Genomic DNA, 17,390 nt, shown 5'->3' with positions numbered 1-17,390 from the left:
GGCCCGCAACAAAATCAGCTGCGGGCTGGCTGACCTGTCAATGGTCAATTAAGGCCATTGACAGGATCATTGAAACAATTAAAGGATCTGCCCATCCAATCTTAAGGTTGGTGAGCAGGCCAGGAGCCCCAGCAACAAATAGAAAAAACATGAAACCTCATCCACCGGAAAGATGAGGTTTCATGCAGGGATTTAAAAAGTTTAATAAAGTTTTAGTGTAATTTATGAATATGTCCCATCTCATGTGACATTGTCACATGAGGAGGACATGTTAAGGATTTATTTTTCTATTTTTAATGTTTTTAAAGCGTCAGCGATCTCCCTGAGGCAGCACTTAGCCTCAGAGAGATGTGTGCTCTTTCGTGCGTATGTCCTCCACCTTTAATTATTTCTTACAATTTGTATTTACAACAATTACGTTAATGACATTACAAATATATACACGGGTTATAAAATTATAAATTCAGTCTCTCAGATGGTTTCCTGATCCAGGTGGAATGTCGTAGCTCCACAACTTTAAATCTCTTACTGAATCTTCATTTTCTGGAACTGCAACAACATCAGGTACCTCCTGAGGCACAGGGAGCTCAGTGTTATCCACTCCAACCAAGACATCTTGTATGTCTATCCTTGGTTGATCAACCACAACGGGGACCACAGGTTCTACAATGGTTACAGGAAGAACATCGGTTTGATGGGGTATCTCCCTTCTTCTCAAATGATCCATGTGTTTTCGGGTGATCCTACTCTCCACTTCTACGTGGTCACAGGAACTATTACACCAGGTAACCAACTTGATCCACCACCAAGTTTCGTACAAATATTGTCTCACCGACACTAAATTCTCACTCTCGATAATGCAAATCATGAGTCAATTTTTGATTCCCTGGACTGTTCTCTACCTTCCCCTCCAAATTGCGAAGTACCAGGCTTAATCTCATATGAAGCCGGCACTTCATAAGTAATTCTGAAGGTGTTAAACCTGTGTGGGGTTCTATAGCCAAACAGGAAGCATAGAAGTTTTTTATGACGCTCTTTTATGGTGGGCTCGGCGGGGGCAGACTGGATCGCAATCAGGGACAGACCGCGATTTCACACTCACGTGCCAATTAAGGCCTGCCCAGCATGAAATGCATGTGGCAGTGCTCAGCGCTGCCTGTGTGTGTGGGTGTGTGAGTGTGTGTGTGTGTGTGTGTGTGTGTGTGTGTGTGTGTGAGAGTGGGTGGGGGTGGAGGGTGAGAGCGCAGGTTTGCGCAGCGCGCGGGGTGCACGCTGGAAAAGCTGCCTATGGCACAGAGCTGCCTCACGGAGATGAAGAGTTTAAAACATTAAAAATAAAGATTTTAAAATGTTATAAAACATGTCCCCTCATTGCGTTGCCTGAGCAGGGACATGTTATTAATGAAGTGTTTTAATATTTATGTAATTTTTAATAGCTGTTGGAAACCTCATCCTGCCCGTGGACAAGGTTTCCTAAAAGATGCAAAGTCTGTTTGGCCTTTTTACCTGTCCGCCAACCATAAGATTGGACGGGCAGTGAAAAATTTATTTGAATTACCTTTTTAATGGTCTTAATAGGTCTTTTCATTGTCGGCAGGTGCGCTTCCAACTCCGGCGCACGCCTGCCGACCGAAATATCGTGCAAGTGCGCGATGACGTTGGGACGCTCATCTGACATCATCGCGCATCACTTTACGCTCGGCTGGGTGGGCTTGTGCCTGCCCGAAGAGCTAAAAATTCTGGCCATGGAATTTTTTAACTCCAAAAATAATCAATAAGCCTTCTTTCTCAATTTGTGAATAACCCTTCTCAGACGTAGAGAGGATTCTGGATAGATAATCATTTGGCCTTTCTCAACCATCATCCATCTTGTGAGATAGTATTGCTCCAATGCCATAAGGGGATGCATCTCAAGTTAGCACCAATTTTTTAGTCAGGTCGTAGTGTACTAACAGGTTTGAAGAGTGCAAGAGCTGTTTAGCTTTCATGAAGAATTTTTTTTAGGTTACTTCCAAGACCAATGTTGTTTTTTCTTTAATAATGTGTACAGGGGCTAGGATCATTGATAAGTTGGGTAGGAATTGACCATAGTAATTTACCATACCCGAGAATGACTTGCGTCTAAGACATTTGTAGGCGAGGGTGCCTCCTTAATAGCTTTAACTTTTTCTTCCACCGGGTGTAACCCTTGGACATCCACCTGGTGGTCCAAGTAAATGACTTCACTTGCCTGAAAGATACACTTTTCCTTTTCAAGCGTACCTCTGCTTCAAAGAATTGTTTTAAGACTTCTTCCAAGTTAGCCAAGTTTTCCGCTTCTGTTAGCCCAGTTATTAAGACGTCATCCGGGTAGACCATGACTTGAGGTAGTCCCTGCAGCAAGCTCTCCATCATCCTCTGGAATGTCACACAGGCTGAAGAAACACTGAAAGGCAGGCGCGTGTGTTCATAAACCTATTTGTGTGTGTTTATGGTTACAAATCCTCTGGACGTATCATCCAATTCCAGCTGCTAATATGCTAATATGCATGACTCATATCTAATTTAGTCTAAGTTCTCCCTCCTGCTAATTTGGCATATACATCATCAATCCTGGGGATAGGTTACTTGTCCAATTTGGCAGCCTTGTTTACTGTTAACTTGTAATCCCCACAGATACGGATGGTCTGATCCGGTTTCAAGACAGGGACTATGGGTGCTGCTCATCCTGAAAATTGGACTGGCTGAATAATACCCAGCTTCTCTAAATGGTTTAATCTGGTGTCAACATTCTCTCTCAGGGCATAAGGCACTGGCCTGGTTTTAAAATAAATAAGGAGGTGCTTCAGAGTCAACATAGATCTTGGCCTGTAGGCCCTTCATTTTCATCAGTTCTGCTCGAAAGACCTTGTCATATTCCTTTAACAGATCTGGCTGTCCTCCAGCTCTCAACTGGAAACTTTCAGACCAATTCAGTTTAATTTTCTTTAACAAATCATGACCTAGGAGGCTTGGTCCTTCACCTTCCACGACAATCACAGGGAGCTGTGCTGCCTGGTGCTTGTAATAAACAAGTACAGTGGGTAATACCTTTCATTTGTATGGATTCACCACTATACATTTTCAGTTTGCTTGAAGTCTGCTCCATATTCAATTGTTGAGTACCCTTGTTTAAATATTTGAATGTGTGCTCCCCCACAACAGTGGTTGATGCATCGGTATCCACTTCCATAATCAAAGGGTTGCCATTAACCTACAGAATAATAGTGATTGGCTCTCTTTTCCCTACTTTCACATTAAATAGAGAATAAACATTGGAATTAGTGGTTTCTGGTTCTTCCACATTATGTACTTCAATCAGTTTAGTTTGCTGCCTGGGAGTCTGTCTCAATCTTGCTTTACATTGCTTTAGTATGTGTCCTCTTTTACGACAATAATATCATTTCACCTCCTTAAAATGGTAAATTTCAGGGATTATGGTTACTTTCACATCGGTAACAATGAATTTTCAGATTTGTTGCTGAGCTGCCTTCTGTATATTTTATAAGTTTTCAGGTAGCAGGGACTGTCTTCCACTTTGCAGCTGACTCCCTGGCATCATTTTGTCCACCCTGTAAGTCCGTGTATGTTTTTCTTCCGTGGTCACTGTCTGCGCCTAAGACTCATGCAACTCACTTGTTAGATCCTCATTTTATTTCTTAGAAGTTTCCTTATCTGTTTTCAAAGTCTGAATTTTCTCATCCACACTGAACATCTCCTCTTTCGTGTTTTTCAGAATCTGCACCCACAGAACCAATGAAGCATCCAGAGGCTTGTTGTACAAAAACACATTTAATGAAATGGTGCCTGGCATACATTCTACAAATTAACATTGACAGGTGCTATCCATCACACCAATAAACAATGAACATAAGAGTTGGGGAAACAAATATCACCCATGATCAGGCCACGTTGTGATTAAGTTGCTTTAAGTTTGCGCTTGTGGGTGCTACACCTAGGCGCTCCCCCCTCACTGGCACTGGCATTGGAGACAGCCTGCTCAATCTGCTGTCCTGTTGGCCTTGATGGCTTTGGCAGATGTCCTCTGGCTCATGGAGCCTGTGCTGGCCCCGCCTCGGAGGGAGCAGCTAGTGCCATGGCTGGCATCTTCCCGGTCACCGCAGCCTCATTAGATGCCACAGTCACTGGCAAAGGGGTGGAGGAGCTGCTGCCCTCATCTGGAGTGCCCTGAGAGGAGCCCACAGATACGACAGGCAGCTCATGCATCAACGTGAGGTCACTCTGGACCTCCCTGCTCACCACTGATAAACAGGCACCTAGCTGGGATACTGGGTGCCCAATCCATATCCCACACTGACAGTGACCACCTGAGATCATTGCTGCTTCCTGGAAACCCCTGATTCAACTCCTGGAGGAGCCTCTCCATGGAGGAGGTATTACACTCAGACACGAGGGTCAATGCATTGCTTACGCTCTGCAAGGACTCCTTCACTACGGAGACCATGGCACACACCTATTCATGTTTCTCTGCCAGATCCTGCCGCACACCCTGCTGGATGTCCAGCATCTGCTGCCTCATGGACGACTCCAGACACATCATCAGCCACCAACTGAGCATTGTCCTGGTCCCCAGCACTCCTCCAACTGCCAGTGCCCTGGGCACACTCTGCCTCCACCTGTGTGACGAGTGTGAAGTGCCCTCACCAATGTGCAATGAGATGGTAGCTGGTGATCCAATGCCCACCAAGGTGCTGGTATCTGTGCTGCTGTCTGCTTAGCAGAGACGGTGTGACGCAGGTGCGTTCTGTTGGCTGCTGTCCTCAGGGGTTAGGAGTGAGCCTTCTGGCTCCTCATCTTCATGGGCTGCTGGTGAGCTTGAAAGGAAAAACAAGGACATGTCATTAGTTGAAGTCATTGCACTGTTATTGTGCATGCCTGGCACCCAGATGAGACAGAGATATGCATCAGGGTGCCCTCATCTTTCCATTATCAATGGGGATTCCAGGTTGAAGGCTTGCATCAATATAGGAACTACAGTGGAATTGTTGCAATTACAGACATTCTCACCTCAGTGCACTGCACTCTTACCTCCCTGTGGCACCCCAACCTCACGGTGGCCGGTTGATCTAGGCGTATGGGCCTCTCCAGCTCCAGGGCCTCTTGCTCATATTGAATAAGAAAAGGTTATTTCCTCTGGTTCAGAGAATCCTCTAGGAAAACATTAAATAGGAATTTCTAACCATAGAGAGTTGTTCAGAGCATATAATGCTTTACCTCAATTTGAGGCATAAACACCACTTTTTAAGGGAAATTTGGATAAATGTTTGAAGCAGATGAAGATAGAAGTTTATGGGAAGACAGGAGAGCAATGGGATTAGATCTTGGATTGCTTTCACAATTGTTGCTAAATTATCAGACTGCTATCCGACATCCAGAACAAGCTCCCTCTGTGCCATTCACCCTTAGTTCTTAATGAGCTCTTCACCAGTTTATTTGGCCTTAATTGTGGAATGGGTGAGATTGCAGGGCCGCCCTCCCCCGCCACGACCTGGTGAAAACGGCTGATGCAGGGAACGGCCTGAGGAAATCTGCACAACAGCCAATACAGGTTTTTTGACACCTGCCTGCCTCTGTCCTTGCTCCCAGTGGGACCCGAAAATTCAGCCTGTTGTTTAACCATCCTTGTCAGTGAACTAGTCTGGGGTCACTGGAAGGAAGGAGATGTTAAACTAACTGTGAAAACTGACATGCAGCAACTATCTCTCATTTTACTCTTACGAGTTTTGCATAAGATCTTTCCTGGAGGTTTCTTCACCCATTTTAATTCACTTAATTTATTTAATAATTTTTAATTCATCTCTATCAATTAATTGAAAATAAAATAAAATATTGAACATAAGACTATTAAGATAGCAAGGACACTTATTTAAATTTTAAAAGTCAATCAAGTATTGTATTGTTCTACTAACATTCTTAAAATTGACTGTTAAACAGCACAAAGCTCTCAGATAGAAAAAAATTCTCGAGCTGTAATGACTCGATTTTCATAGCATGTAAGTTTTGTTAATAAATAGTTTTCTTCCTGCGACCATCTGTTAAATATTTATTACAGTTATAAATACCAAGCTGTTCCCAGTTTTTTTTTCAAATATATAGTTTCCACAAGTACAATTTTTAAAAAATCTACAAACTTTGTGTTCTAATACTGTAAGCTCGAGTTAAGATAATGTATTGCGTGACACCATGAAAGATAATTTTCAGAAGTTGTTCATTTTGTTTCTGAAATTCTACCTATCTGAATCCAGTTATTTAGAAATCATTAGAATGCATTTTATAGCATGTAACTTCACAACAATCAAGATTAAATATATATTTATATTCTAAATATCATAATCAAGCTGAGAAGGTAGATAGTTAACATGTATCCAGATCCATGCCACTGCAGAAATTGTTCTTTCTGAAAACATTTATAATTGTCTTGTTTTGCTTCCACTTTTTAGCAATAGACTTGTATTAGAAATACTCTTATTGATGTCAACGAGTTCTGACTTACAAAATAATTTTCACCATCTATTGATTAACCACCAAACTGATATAATATTACATTCAGGATAATTTGGTTCTAAACTTCCTCTGTGATGCAAATTGACTAATTGCTTAGACCTAATCAATTGACAGGATAAGCACATGCTTGACACATTTAGTGCATATACCAGATTGCACAGGCATTTTTTTTTTATAGGAACATAACTGAATTGTTCAAACATCCAACTCTGGAACTTTTCTGCCAGGAGGTAAGTCCCTTGGTTGGCACCAATTGTGGGTCCCGAACCCATGTAGGAGGACAGTGGGACTGCAGCAGCAATCCTTCTGGTAGCAGTCAATTCAGGACAGTGGGTTGCTTCTCCATGCTGCTGTCTCAACCAGAAGTTTGGCATCTTTACAGCGTCAGCATTACCACCGTTAGGGGTAGCTGCTGTTCAGGTTGCAAGGAAAAAAGAAGGTGCCTCCATATTGAGGCATCGTCAAAGGGAAGATTGGTAATGGTCTTGTTGTACGGTGCAAGGAAGGCAAGCCCAATGAGTGGAGGGCAGTAGTGGTGTTGGGGCCACCAGGTGCGCAGTTGCCACTGGGCCTCATCTTTGGGGCAAGAAGCTTTCGAAAAAGAAGGCCAACAACACCCAACCTGCCCAACGCCACCCCTGCCCCACCCCCCCACTCCCCTCCTTCCCATGCATGGGTACACCATCACCTCCAGCTTCCCCTCCAAGTTAAATATGATTTGGACACATATCACTGTCTCTTTATTATAACTTTCCTACATGGACTGCAGCAGATCAAGAAGAAGGCTCACCCCCACTTTCCCAAGAGCAATTAGGAACAGGCAATAAAAGGTGGCCTTGCCAATGGTGCAACAACCCAAGAAGTCTAAGCAAAAAAAAAAATCTATCAGTGAAAAGGGCAAACATGTTTGGTTAGCTTAGTCTTTTCAAGAACCATGCACAGGTTTCTGGGCCCATCCTATTAGCTTTATTATGCCTAATTGATGTACAATCAAAAGGAACCGGTTTATATTACTGTAAGACAAGTCACCTCACTGTCAAACATAACTGCAATTGCAACATCTACTATATATCATCAATAAGATTGGCAGTAGTCAAGAAATGCCACTGAAAAATTGTTGTTTCCACATGCATCTACAAAAGACCAAAAACAGGGCATTCAAATTTTAAACTTAAATGTCAATTATCAGTAGCAAATAGCAGCATTATGTTAGGTACAGGTTAGAATTAACCTGATATGAAGAGGAAAAGGGGAAAAAAAGATGTGTAAATTGATTAAAACTATTTAGACTGGAGGCTTGAAAGAAGTGTCATCCGCATAAAAGTGGCAGTACAGTTGCAAAGAGACCCAATGCTGATGTGATATACACAGGTTCAGCAACCCACCTGCCTCGCTGAAAATATCGAACTCCAGGAAATACAGAATTGAAGTAGGTAATAACATGGAAGTCTCAATGTCCATTTGTGTGGGCGCCACTCACAACCCACCATGTTTCTCAATCAAAAAGAAAGCTAGTGGGAATCAGGTGGCAATTTTAGAGTTCCGGTCCCCCCTCCATTTCCCCCTACCCAACCCAGGTTTGACCCAGGTTGCGATGGCCCTCAATGTCTAAAGCATACAACCAGAAGTTTATAGTAGCTATAGGGAATCAGTTAAAAAACAAGGTGTTCTTGGATGTTATAGACTTGATTTTACAGACAGGTTTCTCATAAGAAACAGTGAACTTTATTTTACTATGACACAACCAATGGTAAAGGCTGAGTTGTTCAAATTCCAGAGGGAAACTTGAAACAACTGTCATAATCCATTTTTGCAATTTGTAATTTCGAGATGCAGAATTTGAATTCAGTAGGAATAAGACCACGGAGTCTCGTGGTTTTTATTTAAAACTAAATTAAATATTTATTAATTTAACAACAAATTAAACACATACACATGGCTACAAATTACTACTATAATAACTTTTTAACAAATCCCCAAATTAATCATGCCCAGGTAAATCTCCACTAAAGCAACAGTACCCTATAGATTTAAATAGACATCAGGCAAAGTACATTTGACCTTACAAATTCAAAATGAGGTTCCTTTGCAAGTTGGTTCGAGGCATACAAGCTGGTTAGGTCTTAAATACCTCTACCTTACACACACAAACTTTTTTTTTATATAACCAACTTTCCCTTGGAATGTAAATTTTCTTTTGTATCACTCAGTTTTTTGAACTTCAGCTCTTCTCAGAATAAAACCCCTTTCATAGCACCAATTTTATTAGTAAGCTGAAAAAATAAACACACTGTTTGGCTTCTTCTAGCTAGGCACAAGATTTTACCCACACTCTTGAATGGTTTATTCAACAAATGCAAATGAAAATTTCACCTTCCTGTTCACCCAATTAACATTTCAAAACTACTATACATTAAAGCTCCCAGACCAGCTGGCTTCAATCCAATTAAGACACACATAGACGCACAGCTAGACACTGAGCCCCACTAGAATTCTATTTTTAAAAATAATTTCCAATAATATTATAGATGTTAATATCTCTTCATGATAATTAACAGGGCTTCAGTAGCAGTTACATGCTTCCATTAAGATCCACAACTAAACAAAAACTCCACAGGCTGAATTTTGCCATCGGCGAGCAAGGGATGGAGCCCACTCGTCGACACATATAATGACGCGGGATGACGTTGGGGAGCACCTCAGACGTCATCCCGCCCTATTTAAATTTTCAGGACGGCGGGCCGACAACAAAATCAACTATTTGCTGGCCGACTTGTCAATGATCAATTAAGGCCTTTGACAGGATCATTGAAACAACTAAAGGACCTGCCCATCCAATCTTAAGGTTGGCGGGCAGGCCAGGAGCCCCGGCGGCAAATAGAAAAAACACGAAACCTCATCCACCGGCAGGATCAGGTTTCATGCAGGGATTTAAAAAGTTTAATAAAGTTTTAGTGTAATTTATGAATATGTCCCAATTCATGTGACATTGTCACATGAGGAGTACATGTTAAGGATTCTTTTTTTCTATTTTTTTATGTTTTTAAAGTGTCAGTGATCTCCCTGAGGCAGCACTTAGAGAAATATGTGCTCTTTCGTGTGCATGTGCGAAAGAGCACACTCTCACTTTTGTGGAATCCCCCCCCACCTGAACAGGAAGCACACAGCGCTTCCCGGCGGACTTCACACTGGGCGGGCCATAATTGGCCTGCCCACGAAAAATGGCGCTGGGTCCCACTTCTCCAGCAGGGATCAGCTCCCCGCCCGCCGGAGATTGGGTTAGGCCCGACTGCCCGGCAGGCAGAAAATTCTGCCTCACCTCTAAGGTTTGATTCGTTAATACTGTCACACGATACTACACAGACTTAAAGCTACAGTCACTACATTCCTTAAAGTTACAGTTACTACATTTCCTCCACCTTTAATTATTTCTTACAATTTGTATTTACAACAATTACATTAATGACATTACAAATATATACACAGGTTATAAAATTATAAATTCAGTCTCTCAGGTGGTTTCCTGATCCAGGTGGAATGTCGTAGCTCCACAACTTTAAATCTCTTACTGAATCTTCATTTTCTGGAACTGCAACAACATCAGGTACCTCCTGAGGCTCAGGAAGCTCAGTGTTATCCACTCCAACCGAGACATCTGGTATGTCTATCCTTGGTTGATCAACCACAACGGGGACCACAGGTTCTACAATGGTTACAGGAGGAACATCGGTTTGATGGGGTATCTCCCTTCTTCTCAAATGATCCATGTGTTTTTGGGTGATCCTACTCTCCACTTCTACGTGGTACGACAACGGCCCGGTCACAGGAACTATTACACCAGGTAACCAACTTGATCCACCACCAGGTTTCGTACAAATATTGTCTCACCGACACTAAATTCTCACTCTCGATTATGCAAATCATGTGTCACTTTTTGATTCCTGGACTGTTCTCTACCTTCCCCTCCAAATTGCGAAGTACCAGGCTTAATTTCGTATGAAGCCGGCACTTCATAAGTAATTCTGAAGGTGTTGAACCTGTGTGGGGTTCTATAACCAAACAGGAAGCATAGAAGTTTTTTATGATGCTCTTTTATGGTGGGCTCGGTGGGGGCAGGCTGAATCGCAATCAGGGACAGACCGCGATTTCACACTCACGTGCCAATTAAGGCCTGCCCAGCATGAAACGCATGTGGCAGTGCTCAGCGATGCCTGTGTGTGTGTGTGTGTGTGTGTGTGTGTGTGTGTGTGTGGGAGGGGGGAAGGGGGGATTGAGGGTAGGAGCGCAAGTTCGTGCATGCGCACGGGGTGCGTGCTGGAAAAGTTTAAATGTTTAAAACATTTAAAATAAAGATTCTAAAATGTTATAAAACATGTCCCCTCATTCTGTCACATGAGCAGGGACATGTTATTAATGAAGTGTTTTAAAATTTATGTCATTTTTATTAGCCATTGGAAACCTCATCCTGCCCGTAGATGAGGTTTCCTAAAAAATGCAAAGTCGCTTGGCCCTTTTACCTGTCTGCCAACCATAAGATTGGACGGGCAGCGAAAAATTTATTTCAATTACCTTTTTAATGGTCTTAATAGGTCTTTTCATTGTCGGCAGGTGCGCTACCAACTCCGGCGCACGCCTGCCGACCAAAATATCGTGCAAGTGCGTGACGATGTTGGGACGCTCGCCTGACATCATCGCACATCATTTTACGCTCGGCTGGGTGGGCTTCTGCCCGCCCGACGAGCTAAAGAGTCTGGCCATGGAATTTTTTAACTCCAAAAATAACCGATAAGCCTTCTTTCTCAATTTGTGAGTTACCCTTTTCGGCCGTAGAGATGGTTCTGGATACATAATCTATTGGTCTTTCTCAACCATCATCCATCTTGTGAGATAGTACTGCTCCAGTGCCATAATGGGATGCATCTCAAGTTAGCACCAATTCTTTAGTCAGGTCGTAGCGTACTAACAAGTTCGAAGAGTACAAGAGCTGTTTAACTTTCATGAAGAATTCTTTTTGAGGTTACTTCCAAGACCAACGTTGGTTTTTCTTTAATAATGAGTGTAGAGGGGCTAGGACCATTGATAGGTTGGGTAGGAATTGACCATAGTAATTTACCATACCCAAGAATGACTTGAGTTCTGAGACATTTGTAGGTGAGGGTGCCTCCTTAATAGCTTTAACTTTTTCTTCCACCGGGTGTAACCCTTGGACATCCACCCGGTGGCCCAAGTAAATGACTTCACTTGCCTGAGAGGTACACTTATCCTTTTCAAGCGTACCCCTGCTTCCAAGAATTGTTTTTTCCTTTTCAAGCGTACCCCTGCTTCCAAGAATTGTTTTAAGACTTCTTCCAAGTTAGCCACGTATTCCGCTTCTGTTAGCCCAGTTATTAAGACGTCGTCCAGGTAGACCATGACTTGAGGTAGTCCTTGCAGCAAGCTTTCCATCATCCTCTGGAAAGTCACACAGGCTGAAGAAACACTGAAAGGCAGGCGCGTGTGTTCATACACACCTTTGTGTGTGTGTTTATAGTTACAAATCCTCTGGATGTATCATCCAATTCCAGCTGCTAATATGCATGACTCATATCTAATTTAGTCTAAATTCTCCCTCCTGCTAATTTGGCATATACATCATCAATCCTGGGGATAGGGTACTTGTCCAATTTGGCAGCCTTGTTTACTGTTAACTTGTAATTTCCACAGATACGGATGGTCTGATCCGGTTACAAGACAGGGACTATGGGTGCTGCTCATCCTGAAAATTGGACTGGCTGAATAATACCCAGCTTCTCTAAATGGTTTAATTTGGTGTCAACATTCTCTTTCAGGGCATAAGGCACTGGCCTGGTTTTAAAATAAATAAGGAGGTGCTTCAGAGTCAACATGGATCTCGGCCTGCAGGCCCTTCATTTTCCCCAGTTCTGCTCGAAAGACCTTGTCATATTCCTTTAACAGTTCTGGCAGTCCTCCAGCTCTCAACTGGAAACTTTCAGACCAATTCAGTTTAATTTTCTTTAACAAATCATGACCTAGGAGGCTTGGTCCTTCAACTTCCACGACAATCACAGGGAGCTGTGCTGCCTGATGCTTGTAATAAACAAGTACAGTGGGTAATACCTTTCATTTGTATGGATTCACCACTATACATTTTCAGTTTGCTTGAAGTCTGCTCCATATTCAATTGTTGAGTACCCTTGTTTAAATATTTGAATGTGTGCTCCCCCACAACAGTGGTTGATGCATCGGTATCCACTTCCATAATCAAAGGGTTGCCATTAACCTATAGAGTAATAGTGATTGGCTTTCTTTTCCCTACTTTCACATTAAATAGAGAATAAACATTGGAATTAGTGGTTTCTGGTTCTTCCACATTATGTACTTCAGTTTAGTTTGCTGCCTGAGAGTCTGTCTCAATCTTGCTTTACATTGCTTCAGTATGTGTCCTCTTTTACGACAATAATATCACTTCACCTCTTTAAAATGGTAAATTTCAGGGATATGGTTACTTTCACATCGATAACAATTAATTTTCAGATTTGTTGCTGAGCTGTCTCCTGTATATTTTATAAACTTTCAGGTAGCAGGGACTGTCTTCCACTTTGCAGCTGACGCCCTGGCATCATTTTGTCCACCCTGTAAGTCCATGTACGTTTTTCTTCCGTGGTCACTGTCTGCTCCTTATACTCATGCAACTCATTTGTCAGATCCTCATTTTATTTCTTAGAAGTTTCCATATCTGCTTTCAAAGTCTGAATTTTCTCATCCACACTGAACATCTCCTCTTTCGTGTTTTTCAGATTGAATTGAAGTTCAAGGATTTCATCAATTTTGATTCTTAATTTTGCATTCAAGCAACTGGTTTGATTCATCAGCAATTTCTTCTCAACATTCAGCCTGTTTCTTTCAAAGCCGCTGTGTATCTTTTTGACAGCTCAGAAATTTGCTTGTTCAGATCCTGAAAACTTTGGTTCATTGAAGACTTGAATTCATCATGCATTTCCAAAGACACATACTGAACTTGAATCCTGTGTTTCAAATCTTTCAATTCAGCTTTAATATGAACATTTTCCGATCTTATTTCTGTCTTTTCTTTCTCTGCCAGCAGCACAGCTTTGTCCTTGTCATTCATTTTGGTTTTACTGTTGGCCTGGACTGTCTCCAGCAAAGTTTAATTTGTTTCAGTTCAGTAATCGTGCTATTCATGGCTTCACTATCTGCTTGTAGCTTGGAACACACAACTTTCCTGTCGATCATAGTCAGGTGGCTCAGTACTGCCACTTCCTGCTGCAGTTCAGGAAATGCATCGGCATTTTCAAAAAAGTTATTTTCAAGACTTCCAGCTGGTTCTCTGCCTGCTTGGCACCATCAGTTGGTTTCCTTCAGTATTGTCTTTTACCCTTTCATAGCTTTACCTGGGGTGGGGGGAGGGGTGGGTTGCCAGTTGGGGAAGCAGGGCAGAGGTTTTTTTCCCTCTTTTAAAACTCTGCACACTTCACAACTTGAAGATTAAAATATTTGTCAAAGGCTTTTACTACCTCATCAAAAGCTGGTTAAGGATTCATCAATACAATGTATTAGGATTACTTCATCCACAAACTCACCAAACAAATGCAAAAACAGATTGATCTGGACTTCCTCTGCTTTCCTAGTTAGACCTGATGTACTCCAGTAATTAAAACATTTTCCTCTCCTGGACATCCAAATTGGCATCTGAGTTGACCCTTGCAACAGTTCAAATTGGTCTGGTAAAGTTGATATATTATCCATGGTTATTTAAAATTTTTGTGAGTACAGCTTTAAATGCTGTACGGGTTATAAAGATGGCGCCGCAGTAAGCAATTTTTTTCAAAGAATCTTCTCAAGCTTGTCAGTTTTTGGCGGGCTGCTGCTGCAATGGCAGTCCCAACCTCTTTGCCTTTTGTTTTGTGCAGTGATTTTACTTAACTGACTATCCTGAGCCTTCCCCGCAGTATCGGGGAATTTTCGGGTGTTTTAACATCATTGGGATACACCAACAAGTAAAGAACTAGTTTCATCCATTTCCCAAATAGTAGATATACCTTTGCCAAAGTTTGGTGAGAATATCCTACAGGAACAGGTCTGAATGTAGGAAGAGTTTCAGCATCTATACCATTAGTGCCATTATTAAAGAATAATTTGGATATTGAGAAAACTACAACTAACTTACCTGAAGAGGAAACAGCAATGGTTAGAAAAAAGAATACCAATACTAAATCTGAACAGATAGTGAAAGTGGTCACCAATGAGTTGGTAAAGAAGTAGCGAGATTACACATCTGAGCCAGGATTAAAGATTAATCTCCAAGACACTGTTGCGAGCATCCTAAGACAAAAAAATGATTGTGATACTCAAAAAAAGTTTTGTTTTTGCATTTTCTTTAAACACTGTTTATTAAGCATAAAAATATTGGAAATTGGAAAAGAGTTGTTTGACTGGAAATCAAGAATTATCCAGTCTGGTAAGAAGTCTGTTTGCTTTCCAATTGGATGTGACTGCAAGGATGGACGTCAGGTGACCAATGGCAGGAGTGTGGGAATGGGCCACGACGTGAAACCTCAAGGGATACATCAACAAGTGTTGGCAACTCTCGGTTATTCCAATTTGCTTACAGATCTGAGCCTGTTGTTTTAACTCTTAGCAAAGTAGTAGCATGCAGAGTGGCAGTGATTGTCACATAGTATATGGTTGCTGTTAGTGTAAGTTAGATAGGACTGGAAGATATTATAGATATGCAACTCTATTGTAGAATCTTCTTATAGATGCAAAACCTTTTATCAATTGTTATTCAAATCAAGTATTCTAAACTACATTACTTGACTCAAATGTTGCATCCTATACAACTAATCATAATTTGAAAAAAATCAAAAAGAAACCGCATTCAGAACTAAGGATTCAACTGTGTCTTGAAAACCGAGTATACATTTGTAAGGCAAAGAAATTCCACTTTGGGTACAATGGGTGATTTTCCTCAATGTAAATTCTATCAAGATCTAGAACAATCAGATACCATTTTAGAATATTCATTTCTTAAATTATGCATTAGAAATTTTACTTTGATGTATTTAGCCTGGTGCAGCTTTGTTAATAAAATCTAGTCATCTTAATCGGAGTCTGATCCATCATCAGTGAGTAACCAGAATTTAAATAATTGTTTTTAGAATTTAAATAACGGAATGATGTTAAAAAAAACAAACAGAACTGTTTACTGGCTACATCAGTGTACAATGGCAATAAGTTCTTTGGTTTTTTTTTAAAAAAGCTTTTAAAACATGCCTATTGGTGTCCCCATGCCTAAATAAGAGCCTCCTCAAAGAACTACACATGATACCCTTGTGAATTTCTGCTAATTGTAATTAATTCGATCTGAGGGCATGGCTAGTTTCATGGGCGGAACTGACTTTACCAAGCTACTTTTAAGCTAGCACAAAAGATCATGAAAACTTGATTTGCGCTGGTGGTAATCTGTGCTGGTTTTCATCAATTTTGGGTCAATTACACTTAGAAAACATTGCAACCTAGCAGAAATACCTGCCTAACTTCTTTACTCTATAAAATGTTGTCTCTCTGTTTCTTATTAGTGACAAATATTAAGATATGGCATTTGTAACAAAGTCCTGGGAATTACAAATCATTTAATTTTTACTGGATTTGAACCAGTGTAAACATTCTTGTGTTATTGATAATGATGCAAAACAATGCTCTAACAGCCTATCAAACAGTTGCTATTCAAGTAGACACTGCTGTAAGGAACACCCGAAGTACTGCCACTGATGTACAGACCTTTTAAAAAGCTCAGTGTTCATTTTAAAAACATGGCACACTGGACAATGATTTGAGCCCAATTCTAGTATAGCTATTTAAAAAGAATACTGGGGATACTGAGATCAAAGTTGATCATTTTTGATATATTTTAACACTTATACCAAGTATTCAGAGAGCAATATTTTTAAAGAAGGAACTTTAAAATAGCTGAAGGAACAGTTTGTACTGAGTTTTTTTTTTCAATTTCCCTTGCATGGCATTTTTCTGCAACCAATAAACCAAAATGAAATAAGCAAAATACTTCCACTTTGTTCTAGAAACAGATAAATTGTAACATACAAAAATCATCAGCATTGTGCTAAAGATTCTCAATTAATTGATGTTCCAATTGTTAACTGTGTGAAATTGTTGAATATTACAAGTGAAAAACTACACAACTTCAGCAATGACTAAGTCAAAAGTAGAGCAATCAATATACTTCCCTTATGTTCTTATGTCAGTGCAAAACTAGTTAATTTTTACTGAATTCATTCACAAGACTCCCATGGCAAATGCTTAGCAACATCCAAGAAAAAGAAGTGTGCTGTTACTTTCTTCGAATTATCAGCCCAAATCTTCCAGTATCTGTATGATCAAAATCTGGACTTAAGTTGGAAGATGTGCATCAAGACGTACAAACATATGCTCAAATTGCCCAGAAAGTTTAATCTTCCAATGGGCTGATTTCTGCTGCCCGGACCCTCCGGAAAAGTCTCTGACACTGAACTCAGTGTTAGAGACTTGGGCCAGATATGTAGGACTTACCTGGATACTTACCCAGGAAATGTTACACTGGTTAATACCTGGTCTAACTCAGAGATTAGCCAGCGAAACTGAACTGACTATTACAACCAACCTTCCCGCCAATCAACTCCCCGACATAAATCGACTACCCCCTGACCCGACTACCTGACCCGACCCAACCCATCAAACCCCTGGACCCAGCCCACCTACCCCTCGACCCAACCTAGCTATAGCACCCATCCAACAACCACCCTGAGGCAATCCGACTGCCCCCCACCCAA

At 41.2% G+C, this 17,390-nt stretch overlaps 1 protein-coding gene across 4 annotated transcripts in view; it reads right to left on the bottom strand.

Annotated features, from left to right (window-relative positions):
• Window positions 1-17,390, bottom strand: part of cfap221 (cilia and flagella associated protein 221) — a 236,769-nt gene that overhangs the window by 209,044 nt on the left and 10,335 nt on the right. The window contains exon 2 of one of the 4 annotated variants that reach the window (XM_041200052.1): window positions 5,068-5,189. The exons of the other annotated variants lie outside the window; for them this stretch is intronic. The gene's annotated coding sequence lies outside the window, so the exon portion shown is untranslated. The remainder of the gene's footprint in view (window positions 1-5,067; window positions 5,190-17,390) is intronic. 4 annotated transcript variants of the gene reach the window in all.

This window comes from Carcharodon carcharias, chromosome 12 (genome assembly GCF_017639515.1).
Source record: "Carcharodon carcharias isolate sCarCar2 chromosome 12, sCarCar2.pri, whole genome shotgun sequence".
NCBI lineage: Eukaryota > Metazoa > Chordata > Chondrichthyes > Lamniformes > Lamnidae > Carcharodon > Carcharodon carcharias.
Note: the sequence above shows the minus strand (reverse complement) of the source record. Positions and strands in the feature narration are given on the sequence as shown.